This window comes from Suncus etruscus, chromosome 17, assembly GCF_024139225.1.
Source record: "Suncus etruscus isolate mSunEtr1 chromosome 17, mSunEtr1.pri.cur, whole genome shotgun sequence".
NCBI lineage: Eukaryota > Metazoa > Chordata > Mammalia > Eulipotyphla > Soricidae > Suncus > Suncus etruscus.
This window is the reverse complement of record NC_064864.1, coordinates 4,102,260-4,114,520: the sequence shown is the minus strand read 5'-3', so window position 1 is coordinate 4,114,520 and position 12,261 is coordinate 4,102,260. Positions and strand designations below refer to the sequence as shown.

Sequence of the window (12,261 nt, the reverse complement as noted above, 5' to 3'; positions counted from 1 at the left end):
GGGACACAAAAGTACAATACAAAAACCCCTTCCTTACACCTATATTTATTGCAGCACTATTTACCGTAGCAAGACTCTGGAAACAACCAAGATGCCCTTCAATGGATGAATGGCTAAAGAAACTGTGGTACATATACACAATGGAATATTATGCAGCCATCAGAGATGAAGTCATGAAATTTTCCTATACATAGATGTACATGGAATCTATTATGTTGAGTTAGATAAGTCAGAGAGAGAGAGAGAGAGAGAACGCTGCAGAATTGTCTGACTCAACTATTGGTTTTAAGAAAAAAGAAAGACATTCTTGCAATAATTTTCAGAGACAAAAGAGAGGAGGGCTGGAAGTTATAGCCCACTTCATAAATCTCACCAGAAAGAGTGATGAGTTTAGTTAGAGAAGTAACTACATTTTGAACTATCCGAACAATGAAAGTGTATGAGGGAAATAGAAAGCTTGTCTAGAGTACAGGTGGGGGTGGTGTGGGGAGGAGGGATATTTGGGACATTGGTGGTGGGATTGCTGCACTGGTGATGGGGGGTGTCTTCTTATATGACTTAAACCCAACCACAGTCATATTTGTAAGCAAGGTGTTTAAATAAAAAAAAGGAAAGCAAAGAAATTCCTTTTGCTCTAGCACCACATATCAAAAAATAATATAAAATAAATACAGCTATAAATTCATTATTTTATAACCATGTGTACAAAAATTTCATTCTGGGGTTTTAATCATAGAATGTATATCACCCTTTACCAATGCGAACTTCACCTACCAATACCCCATTTCCCTCACCCACCCATGCCTGACTCTCAGACAAGAATTCCGCCTCTCTCCCTCACTATCATTTTCATGGTAGTTTTTTTTTTTTTTTTTTTTTTTTTTGTGGTTTCTGTTCTAGCTGCACTCACCCTCTTTGTGACATGAAGTAAACTTCATGTCATGAGCTGGTTCTTTCAGCATTCAGTTCCATTGTCTCTAGATATTGTTAAAATACCTTTCTTTAATTTATATTAATCCCCACAGATGAATGAGACTATTCTGTGTCTATCTCTCTGACTTATTTTACTCAGTATAATAGTCTCCATGTCCATCCCTTTATAAATAAATTTGTTGTCATTTTCCCTAATAGCTGCCTAGTATTTCATTGTGTAAATGTACCACAGTTTCTTGGGCCACTGATTTGTTGTAGGACGCCTGGGTTGTTTCCAGACTTTGGCTTTTGTAAATAGTGCTGCGATAAACATAGGTGTGCAGAGGGCATTTTTGTATTGTGCTTTGTGTTCCTAGAATACATCTCTAGGTGTGGTATTGCTGAATCAGATGGGGCTCAGTTTCCAGTTTTTTGAGGAATATCCATATTGTTTTCCAGAAAGGCTGGACTAGAAAGCATTCAAGTCTATGTTTTCTTCTATATAATTTATATTTCTATGCTTTCAAAGAACTGAAAATTAAGCAATAAACTGGAGCATATTTCTAATATGAATAGTACTGCTTTCTGTCTCCTGATGTACTCTTCAAGCAGACTGTTAATCAGATAGTTTGTGATTATGTTCAAAATTGTTGGAAAATATAGAGTTATTTATTAAATATAAAGCAGGATGTAAATTTTGTCCTGTAATCTGCGCACTGAAAAATTAATTTGCTTCTGAAAAAAAGAGAAAAGGCAATTTGGGGGTTTAAAGATGGAAGCTTAATTGAGTTTCTAATTGCCTTATGAGGCAGATTTTAGTTACTGTGTGTTGGTTGTGGTCACCGACTATTTTAGGAAGGAAATTCTTTAAACATATTACACTACAACAAATCTTTCAGAGAAAGTGCATACCTGCATTTAACTTCACCATTACGATGTTATGTAATATATTTAGCTGTAATTTAGTTCAAAAAACAATGCAATAGATCACCCAGTAAGAAACCTGACAGCTACTGTTAATTATATTTTAATGTATGTTTATATTTGGAAAGGAAATATGTTTCAGTAGCATTAAAATCATCTCCCAGCAATTGCTCTTTTTACTCAAAAATTTGTTTGTTTTACTTAGGAAAAGTTGAGGTACCTTCAAGGTTTAAAAAAAAAGACAGAAATAATCTAAAATCACTCAGAATACTCTTTTGACTAGATGAAAAATATTTTAACTGTAATGTCTATTATAATAAATCAACTTCAGTTATAGTCTTGCAAATATGCTTTCATCTATATTAAAAATAGCCTGATGTTATCATGTGTAATAAAAAGAAATGTTACTTTTCTAGGTTTCTAGGCTACTCGCTTTTGTCACCTAATTCAATATTAAGACCAAATCCAGATTGGGCATATGCCTTCATATGCATCTAATACATGTTCACTAAATCCTGTAATATCTTTTGAGCCCCTCATAATATATTTTACATTTATGTATCATAAATATCTACACACATTCGTATATATGCTTATTATATATTTGAGGGGAGCCACAATCAGCAGTGCTCAGGGATTATTTCTTAGTCTGCACTAGAAATCACTCCTGGCAGGATTTGGGAACTACATGGAATACTGAGGATTGAACCCAGGTCAAATGCATGCAAGGCTAGTTTCTAACCCATTATATTATCCTCTCGCCCCCAAATGCAAGAATTTCTGACTATATTATTAATGCCTGAAAATTATAAAATATCTTGAGTAATATATATAAATAAAGTTTAGTAAGACTTATAACCTTTAAAACTTAAGGTCTCTTGGTTATCTAAGTAGCTTAGTTAATGCTTATCCTTAAAAGAATCTTTGTTTTTCCTCTCATATTAGCATAGGGGATGGAAAGCTGGAAGATTTGAGTCATTCCTTTTCTCATGATATGCCAATGTTACAAAATACTAATTTATAATAGAAATGCCAATATTCCTAGTTTATCACACTGTCAATTGTATGTGTGTTTGTAGCCTGAACACGCCACTCTGTTACTACTTTAGTTCTTTAATAGTTTCTAACACAAGATTGAATAATGAGTAATCCTTATGCAATTCCCTCACTTCCCAAGTGATTAACTGGGGTCTACCGCAGTTAATCCACATTTATCTAGGGCCAAGGCCAGAGCGAAAGCTCAGCTCAGTTAATAAGCTCAGTTAATAATTTAATTTTCATATAAAGTTGCTGCAAGCAAGCAAGTAATAAGGCAATTAATTTTGCACAAAATTCATTGATAGCCATTTTGTGCATTGTGTAAAGACCATCACGTCATTATGAAAATTTCTCCCCAAGATCTTTTTGGCATTTTAGAATAGTAGGAAATTTACCCTATAATTAAAGTCATAAAAGGATGCATTTATGATTTTAACAGGTCATTAAAATATACATAAGTATCAGTCTTTGAAAGTGCTGAGTTTTAGCATTATTCTGAGTCGTGTAAAGCATACTCAAAAATTTGCATTTGTGCTGCCAATCTTTATTGCATGCTTCATTGCACAGGCCAAAGGCGTTATACTCACTGTCATATTCCTAAAAACTGTTTTTTATTTTATTTTTCACATGACAATTTTTTCTTTATGGAACTATGTTCCTTGTTACCCCTGTCAACGTGGGTTCTTAATAATGGCAGAAACACTACTTTATTATTTTTCAAAGTAATAACTTTTATAAATGAATGATCTAATGAATGATCATGTTCAAAGAAAGAAGGCTAGGCCATCAAGTTCAATACACTGCTGAGAAGACATTTGTTAGGTTATGTATTTTCTTTATAGAAATGTATTTTAGTGTGTGTATGTTGGTCCTGTTCTCAAAAGGAAAACTCACAAAGCTCATCATACCTTTGCTGCCTTTTTATATAGTTTTAGAAAATCCAATTAACCTAACTGTTCCTGAGTCACACTTGGAAAGATTTGTTTTCAGATTTTTTCTTACAAATAATAAAAAAACAGTATTAATATATATATAAGTGATGATCAAATACATTCAAATTAAGTCTTTTGCAACTGTTGAATTAGTAGATGAAGCTATTTAAGTAAAATTTAACATATTTTTTGCAGAGCAGCTTAATATTATCTATTAAAATAATACAACAGCATACTTAGAAAATCTAATACTAGTTAATAAAAATCCTAGTATATATAAAGACACATGAAAAATGACTATGAAAAAGATAGTCATTACAATGCTGATATAATAAAAAATATAAAAATATAAATGTACATTTATAAAAATAAATAAATAAAATTAAAATTAATAAAAATATATCAGAGCAATAGAAAAGTAGATAGGGTACTTGCTTTCCATATAGCTGACACAGGTTCAACCAGGCACCAGATATGGTCCCCTGAGCAACATCAAGATTGATTCATGAATACAGAGTATGAGTAAGCCCTGAGCACTACTGGTATGACCCCTAAAATTAAAAAAAATTAAACACAAGAGGCAAAAAATATTTTGATGAGAATCTTGGCAAAATACATAGCTAAGAGTATGTCTTAGCTCAAAATTATGACAAATATTAAGTCTAGTTCAAATATAAATTGGGAATTTTTTTGGTTATAAAATTATGTTATTGTGGGGAAAATATGCCACTTCCAAATATATATATATGTTTTGCATAATAGGAGAGTCCCTACAGAGGCCCGACAACTGAAAGGTGGTTGTCATTTATTTTTAAGAAACATGTTACAGGACCGGAGCAATAGCGCAGTGGTAGGGCACTTGCCTTGCACACTGCTGACCCAGGACAGATTTGGTTCGATTTCTGGCGTCCCATATGGTCCCTATGCCAGGTGTGATTTCTGAGAGCATAGCCAGGAATAATCCCTGAGCGTCACTGGATGTGGCCCAAAACCAAAAAATAAAAAATAATAATAAATAAACAAATAAAAAGAAATGTTACATATGTAATGAAAAAAACTTCCTTTATTAGAATGTCCCATGATTTGACCCAGGAAAATGTATTTTAATTAACAAATCAAATCATATTAAGTAAAAGGCAGTAACTTCAATCTGTTTTCTATAACTGTCATGGTATTCTCCCATAAATAATCCTTCCTTCCATCCCTCTCCCCCAGTATTCATCTTTAACTTAAATTTTTTAAAGAGTCCAATTCAGTAAATCAGTCATTTTTAACTATTCTTTCCACTGCACATACAAGGTATTATGTGATTTATTTTCTCCAAAGAGTTGGTAGGTATTGATCAATACATGCAAAGTAGGCCTTTGGTTCTAATAAATATCATCTTGGTGTGTGGAACTAAAATCACTTAAGATCCTATTCCAGGATTTAAGATCAGACTTCTGAAAAATCACAACATAGACTCTCCCAGGGACCATTCAGTCCTCCTCAAACTCAGCACTCAACTGTCATTGAATATTTGAAACTGCACACACCTTGTCTCTGTCTAGGTTTGCTTACATTTGGCCTAAAAGTCCTTAAACATTTGTGATAATTTTCTGGACACTTCTCAAGACAGCCAGGCTCTTGTTTCCTTCTGTCCCTGAGTTTATGCTCCATGTTTCAACTCAGACCCATCCTCACATGAACTCCTCAGAATATTGCCCTCACATGATTCACATGAGTCAGGCAGGTCTGCAAGGTCATGTAGTAACCTTCGGCACTGACGACTATGGCCTGCTTCTTGCTTGCCTTGACACACAACTGGGATTAGTAGTGTGAAAACTAGTTTTGAATTAATTTACCAGGCATTTTTTATTTGATTTATTGTTATCTCAAATTATATAAGAAAACAGTAGAAATACTAGAGTTCTCTTCTATCATAGTGAAAAATTGAATGCCTGCTAATGATCTACTATTTAAAAACCCTTGTGCTGCTTTTTTATTTAAGAAGATAACTAGGTCAGTATATTGCAACATTAGTATAGTAGGAAAATGATATGTTCTGTTTGAATTTCTTCTTAAATTGCTTTTGTGTTATAGACTGTGACTAAAAATCTATGTATTTTTATTGTCATGCTAATATTACTTTAAAATATCATATTTCCTTAAAGCCATAGCAACTGAAAGTCTATCTTGAAGGTCCCATTGGGGCACAAGTTCAGGGGTTCAAAAATTAAATTGTTTCATTTGGCTAGATTTCTTTATATAAATACTCCCATGAATTTTATCTCTCTTTTTTAAGAAGACCTACTTCTAAAACAAGAAAAAGTTTTATCATCACTTTCTTTTAATGATCTTTATCTTTATATAGCTAATTTGAGAACAAAGATATAAGAACACTTTTTCTTTCTTTGATTTTATTTGTTTTAAAATTAAATACATATATTTATTAAATAGTATAAGCTATATGTAGTGGTTATATTTTTAAACTCTTCATTCTATTCTGAGTTATTATTATCAGTGGTATAAAATTTGGACCCTGGAAATAAGTCCTCATATATATTGACAAATAACTATATAAATGGACTGAGTGCCAGAGTACAACGAGAAAATATTTTTCAATAAATGTTGCTGAGAAATCTGGTGAGCTATTCCTAAGCATGACAAAAAGGGAATTAAACCCTTATTCTCAGGATATAATGCTTAATTTAAAGTTTGATTAAATACCTTTGTGTCTATCCATTAAGCATGCTAAAATTCTCACAATACTAATATCAAAAGAATCTTCAAAGAGATGACATGATCTCGCTGGAAGAGAAAATAAAATAAAGACAAATAAATGATACTAGGTCAAATTCAAAGCTTCTTAAAGGCCAAAGAAGTCATGCCTCAGATGAAAGTAAACATACTATATAGGGAAAAGGTTATTTGTACATCATAAGACTAATTTCTAATATATAGAAAACATTTACAAGTTCAACTACTATAACAAAAAACTAATATAAAATGGAAGAGCTACTGGACAAGCACTCATCAAACAATGGGGTAGCATTTCCCACTAATAAGAACAGCTGGCATTAAAAAACATAGAGACAATTCGTGTTAGCATAATAGGATGGAAAAAGATTCTCAGTCATTGTTTTTAGGGCTGGTTAATTTTTAAAATGTTGTATAGACATCAGAAAATTAAGAATGAAATTTATAAATGACAAAATGATTTTATTCATGGATATCAACTCAACACTAAGGCACCAATTCACAAGTATAGATGCACGCCTTATATATATATTTGCATCATCACAGCATTATGCACAATACCAAAGGCCTGGAAAAAAAATCTCATTCTTTGGTAGATGCAAGTGGCCAGTAAAATGTTGGTATAAATGAAGGGAACAACCAAACAGAATGCTGCAATCTAGATGGAGTTGGAAGATATTCTCTTCTAAGTGAAATTAGAAGAGAAAAGACAAATGTTGGATTATCTCATTTATATATGGTACAGAAAGAAACAAAGCAAAACTTTTGACTGTCTAATGGAAACAAAGTCTGGATTATGACAATTTCAGACTAATACAGAATGGACTCAGAGGAGAAGGAACCTCAGAATTAGTGGAGGGTTATGGAAAATCTGGTGTTAAGGATGGTGACAAAACATTGCAAGTATAAAACAGTAATCGAGAAATAATAGAGAAATTTGTAATCCATATCACTTAATTAAAATCTTAATATTCCATCATGTAATCTTATTTTATCTTCAGTAAAATTTGAATCTTAATAATGTGACCTTACTTGTTTGTTCACATGTCTGGTTTTTCAGGCGGGGGCTATATTGAATTTTCTAAAGTGCTAAGTGCTGGTAGAACAATATCTATGTAAAGAACTCTGATCTGAGTCTCAATAAAGGTGAAGTTGAACTGGATTGATATGCTCTAGATTTAGTGGGAAAATTTACATTCACCGATACTTAGAATAGCGAAATAAGCCTTATTGAATCAGTAACACTTACTAGCAGCAATGAAACAAAGTTATGTCATGAGTTAAAATAAATAATAAATTTATATTTAATTTTAAGACAATAATTTGCTCTGTAGAATGATCAACTGAGTTTGGCATTCATGTATATGTAGAAATGAAATGCATCCTCAGAAGTGTTATTAAGAGTTATTAAATGTTATATTTATTTTGTTTTTAAAAGACCAAGAAATATGGTAGCATCTGCATATATACAGATGGAAAAACTACAGTACTACATATGTAATTTATTTTATTTATGATACTCTGGGAGAATAACAGGTTGATTGAAGAAGCTCTGGAATCATTGTGGGCATTTTAAGTTTCAAGTTAGAATAGCATTAAATATATTCACTGCCTTTTAGGAAAATATGCCAGCTCTCCCTAGAAAATAAGAGGAATTCTAATAAGAAATACTTTAGAGACTATGAGCTCAGAATATCTGGGAAGATCTTCATCTTTGTCAAGAGTGATATTCATCACATAACTACACAAAAATACAAGTTATTAGGTAGAAGCAGAGAAATATTCTGTGGCACATAAATCATATGCATATATTTTAAAACTATAACTAAGTATACTAAATAATCAATCTTGTAAATCAGTGCAAATATATATATTTGATTAAAGTTTTAATTCCATAGGTACCACACACTTTAACTATCTAAATTTTATTGTACAATATTTATTTGTAGTGAATTAGAAAAATTTATTTTGGTATTCTTATTCTGAACTTTATTAATACTGAGGAAATAAACATAAAAATAAAATAGTCCATCTTTCCTCCTTTCCCTTCCTCCTTTCCTTCCTTCTTTTCTTCGCTCCCTCTCTTCTTCTCTCCCTCCTTACCTCATTCCTTCCCTCTTTCCTTCTTCTTTCCTCTTTCCTTCCTTCCTTTTTCCTCCTTCCTTCCCTCTTTCCTTCTCCCTCCTTCGTTCCTTCATCCTTCCTTCCCGCCTTTCTTTCCTCTTTCCGTCTCTCCGTCCTTCCTCCCTTCCCTCCTTTCCTTCCTCTTTCCATCCTTCCTTTCTTCCTTCCTTCCATCCATCCATTCATCTCTCCTTCCTTTCTTCTTTCCATCTTCCTTCCCTCCCTTCCTTCTCTGTTTCTTCCTTCCCTCCCTTCTGCCTTCCCTCCCTTCTCTCTTTCCTTCCTTTCTCTCTCCTTCCTTTCTTCCATCTTCCTTCCCTCCATCCAAGCCTTACTTCTCTCCTTCCTTCTCTCCTTCCTGTCTTTCTAACTTCCTTTCATCCTTCCATTCTTCCTTTCTTAGTTCCTTCCTTCTTCACTCCCTCTCTACCTCCCTTACTTTCTTCCTTTTCTTCTTTCCCTCCCTCCTTCCTTCCCTCCTTCCCTCTTCCATCTTCCTTTTTCCTTCCCTCTTTCTTCATTCCTTCTTTCTCTCCTTTCTTCCCCCTTTCTTTCTTCCTTCCCTTTTTCCTTTCCTTTTCCTTCCTATTTTCTTCCTTTTTTCTTTCTACAGTCCTTGCATCCTTTCTTTTATCCATACTTCCTTTCTTCCTTCCATCCATTCTTCTTTCCATCCTCCCTTCCTCCCTCCCTTCGTTCCTTCCTTCTTTCTTCCTTTTAACTTATCCTTCCTTTCTTCTTTATCCCTCTCTCCTCTTCCTCCATCCTTTCTTCCTTTCTTTCTTCTTTTTCTCTTTTGTTTCATCTTTCTTTCTTCCTTTATTTCTCTTCTTTCTCTCTCTTCTTTCTTTCTTTTTCTTCTTTCTTTTTTCTTTCTTTCTTTCTTTCCTTTCTTTTTCTTTTTCTTGTCTTTCTTTCCTTCCTTTTTCTTCCCTTTCCTTTCTTTTTTTTCCTTTTCCTTCTCCTTTCCTTCCCCTTTCCTTCCCTTTTCCTTCCCCTTTCCTTCCCCTTTCCTTCCCCCTACCTTCCCCTTTTCTTCCCCTTCCTTCCTTCCTTCCTTCCTTCCTTCCTTCCTTCCTTCCTTCCTTCCTTCCTTCCTTCCTTCCTTCCTTCCTTCCTTCCTTCCTTCCTTCCTTCCTTCCTTCCTTCCTTCCTTCCTTCTTCTTCTTCTTCTTCTTCTTCTTCTTCTTCTTCTTCTTCTTCTTCTTCTTCTTCTTCTTCTTCTTCTTCTTCTTCCTTCCCTCCTTCCTTCTTTTCTTTCTTCTTTCTTTTTCTTCTTTCCCTCTTATAATTATTTAAATCTATTTTAAAATTGCATTGAATTTTTTATTCAATTAAATTTAAATTTGATTTTTACCATTTTAATATGCTGTGAAAATAAGCAAACCTATCCACTCAGCTCAATCACGGCCACATCAATTGCCCGACTTTACTTTTTCATTAATCTCTGAAAAGAAACTTAACTGGAAAAAAAGTCAGGTATGTCAGTTTGGGGGCTGTGAGCTATGGGTCTTCTCAGAGTGAGAGCAAACAGCCTCATTCCTCTGTACTTCTAGAAGGCTGACAACTAGAGACACATCCTACAATAAACACGATGACGTTAGCTCATTGCTTTCAGCTTCAAAGATTCTGGAATACCTGGAGCACATGATCTCATATGTGAACGCACAATTCCTCCACATTTCTCAGTATTTTATTCCCATTAAAAAGCACCAAATTAGATTTTAAAGTAACATATAATCTCCCCAGCCCAATGTCAGCAAACAAATCACTAACACTGAGTGCTCAAATAGTAACAAAACACCTTAGTAGGCTTTTGACAAAGATTTATTATTGTAGATATAATAATTTTCATAAAATTTTACTGATATCTTTTTAACAATTCTATTATCATTTATTTTTAACAAGCAATATAAAATAAATTATCTCATGCCTTTTAAGGGTTGAGGATTTGGGGAACTGGGGACAGTGGGTGGGTGTGAAACTGGTGACAATGATGGGGGAAATTTTACACTGGTGGTGGGATTGGTGTTGGAACATGGAACACTAGAAATAACTGTATTATAAGAAAATGTGTAAACACTCATGCTTAGCATAATCCTTTAGAAAAGAAGCAAACATTATTTTATTGTATTTAATGAAATATATTGTGAGCATAATAGCAACATATTAGCAGAATGTCTGTAAAGTTGGATTATTCTCAACTAAATTTAAGTATATAGTTTGCTTTATTTTGCTTGGTAGTAGCATTATATTAAAAGGGGGTGAAACTGATAAATTACATTTATACACTCTAACGTAATCAATGGATAAATATTTTTAATTCAAAAGTGAGTTACTGAGCAAAAAGTAACACATTCAATGTTTTTTTTCATAAACTAGAATAAGTATTCATAAATAAAATACCAAAAATTTAATACAATATTGTAGTTGAGTGCTTCCATATTTTAAATATATAAATTTAGTTTTCTGTTTTAAATAATTTTTTCTAGAAAATTATTTTACAGTGTGTATGTAGTAAAGTTTGTATTTGCAATAGCGAATATATTTTCGTGATGTAATTTAGTATTGTCAGTGTTGCAGAAAAATATCTATTTTACTCAGCTAGACAGTTGGTATATTATTACATTAAATAAATTTATCTAGAAATAAGGCAAATCAAAAAAGAGACAAAAACATAATACTTTAATACTTAGCTGGCAGGGGCGATTCCATGATCACAAAGGCTCACTCATTGTACTCTGGTTGTGCTGACCCCTGCGATTTTCCCAAATGTGAGAAACTCGTCTGCGTAATTTATGGTATTGGGGGACTGCGTGTGCACTCTCCCCTGAGAAAGAAGAAAAAAAACATAATACTTTGATTTATATAATGTTATTTTTATTAATTTATTATAGTTAGCTCAAGTTCATACAGTTGACTGATTATCAAATATTCATATATTCTGATGGTTAACAGAAGAGAACGATTGACTTTGTTATTAAAGTTTATTTTGTGACATGCTTCTAGTCTAAATTATTTTTCTTCTGGTATAATATACAAAATAATAAGTGGAATATAGATAAATGCCTAAATGCATACTTATATAATTACTTTTCAAAGAATATAATGTTAATGCATGTGAATAAGTTAACTAACTTCATGCAGTATATATCACAGCATATTTTGTTTCCTTAGTCAAATTAAATAATTCTTTTTATTTATCTATCTAACTTTAGCTACATTAACCATTAGAAAATGTGAAAAATTCAAAATAATTCCTATCAAGAGTTGTCCAGTATAACATAGCATTACTGGATTAGTGATAAGACAGTGAGTAAGACCTTTGTCTTGCATTCATTCAATTTTTGTGTTCCATTTCTGGACACAAATATGTTACCAAACACCACCAGGATTGATCCTTAAGTTTAGAACCTTACGTAAAGGGCCAGAGAGATATCACAGAATTAGGGCGCTTGCCTTGCACTCAAACAACCTGAGCTGAATCCAGATTAAGTCCCTAGTATTCCATTATGACCCTTGGACCTAACAGGAGCTATTTTTGAGAGCAGGGCCAGGAGTAACACTTGAGCACCACTGAGTGTGACATACA

At 33.1% G+C, this 12,261-nt stretch overlaps 1 pseudogene; it reads left to right on the top strand.

Moving 5' to 3' along the window:
- The first annotated feature begins 11,357 nt into the window (after positions 1-11,357).
- Positions 11,358-11,502, top strand: LOC125995164 (uncharacterized; annotated as a pseudogene).
- The last annotated feature ends 759 nt before the right edge of the window (positions 11,503-12,261 follow it).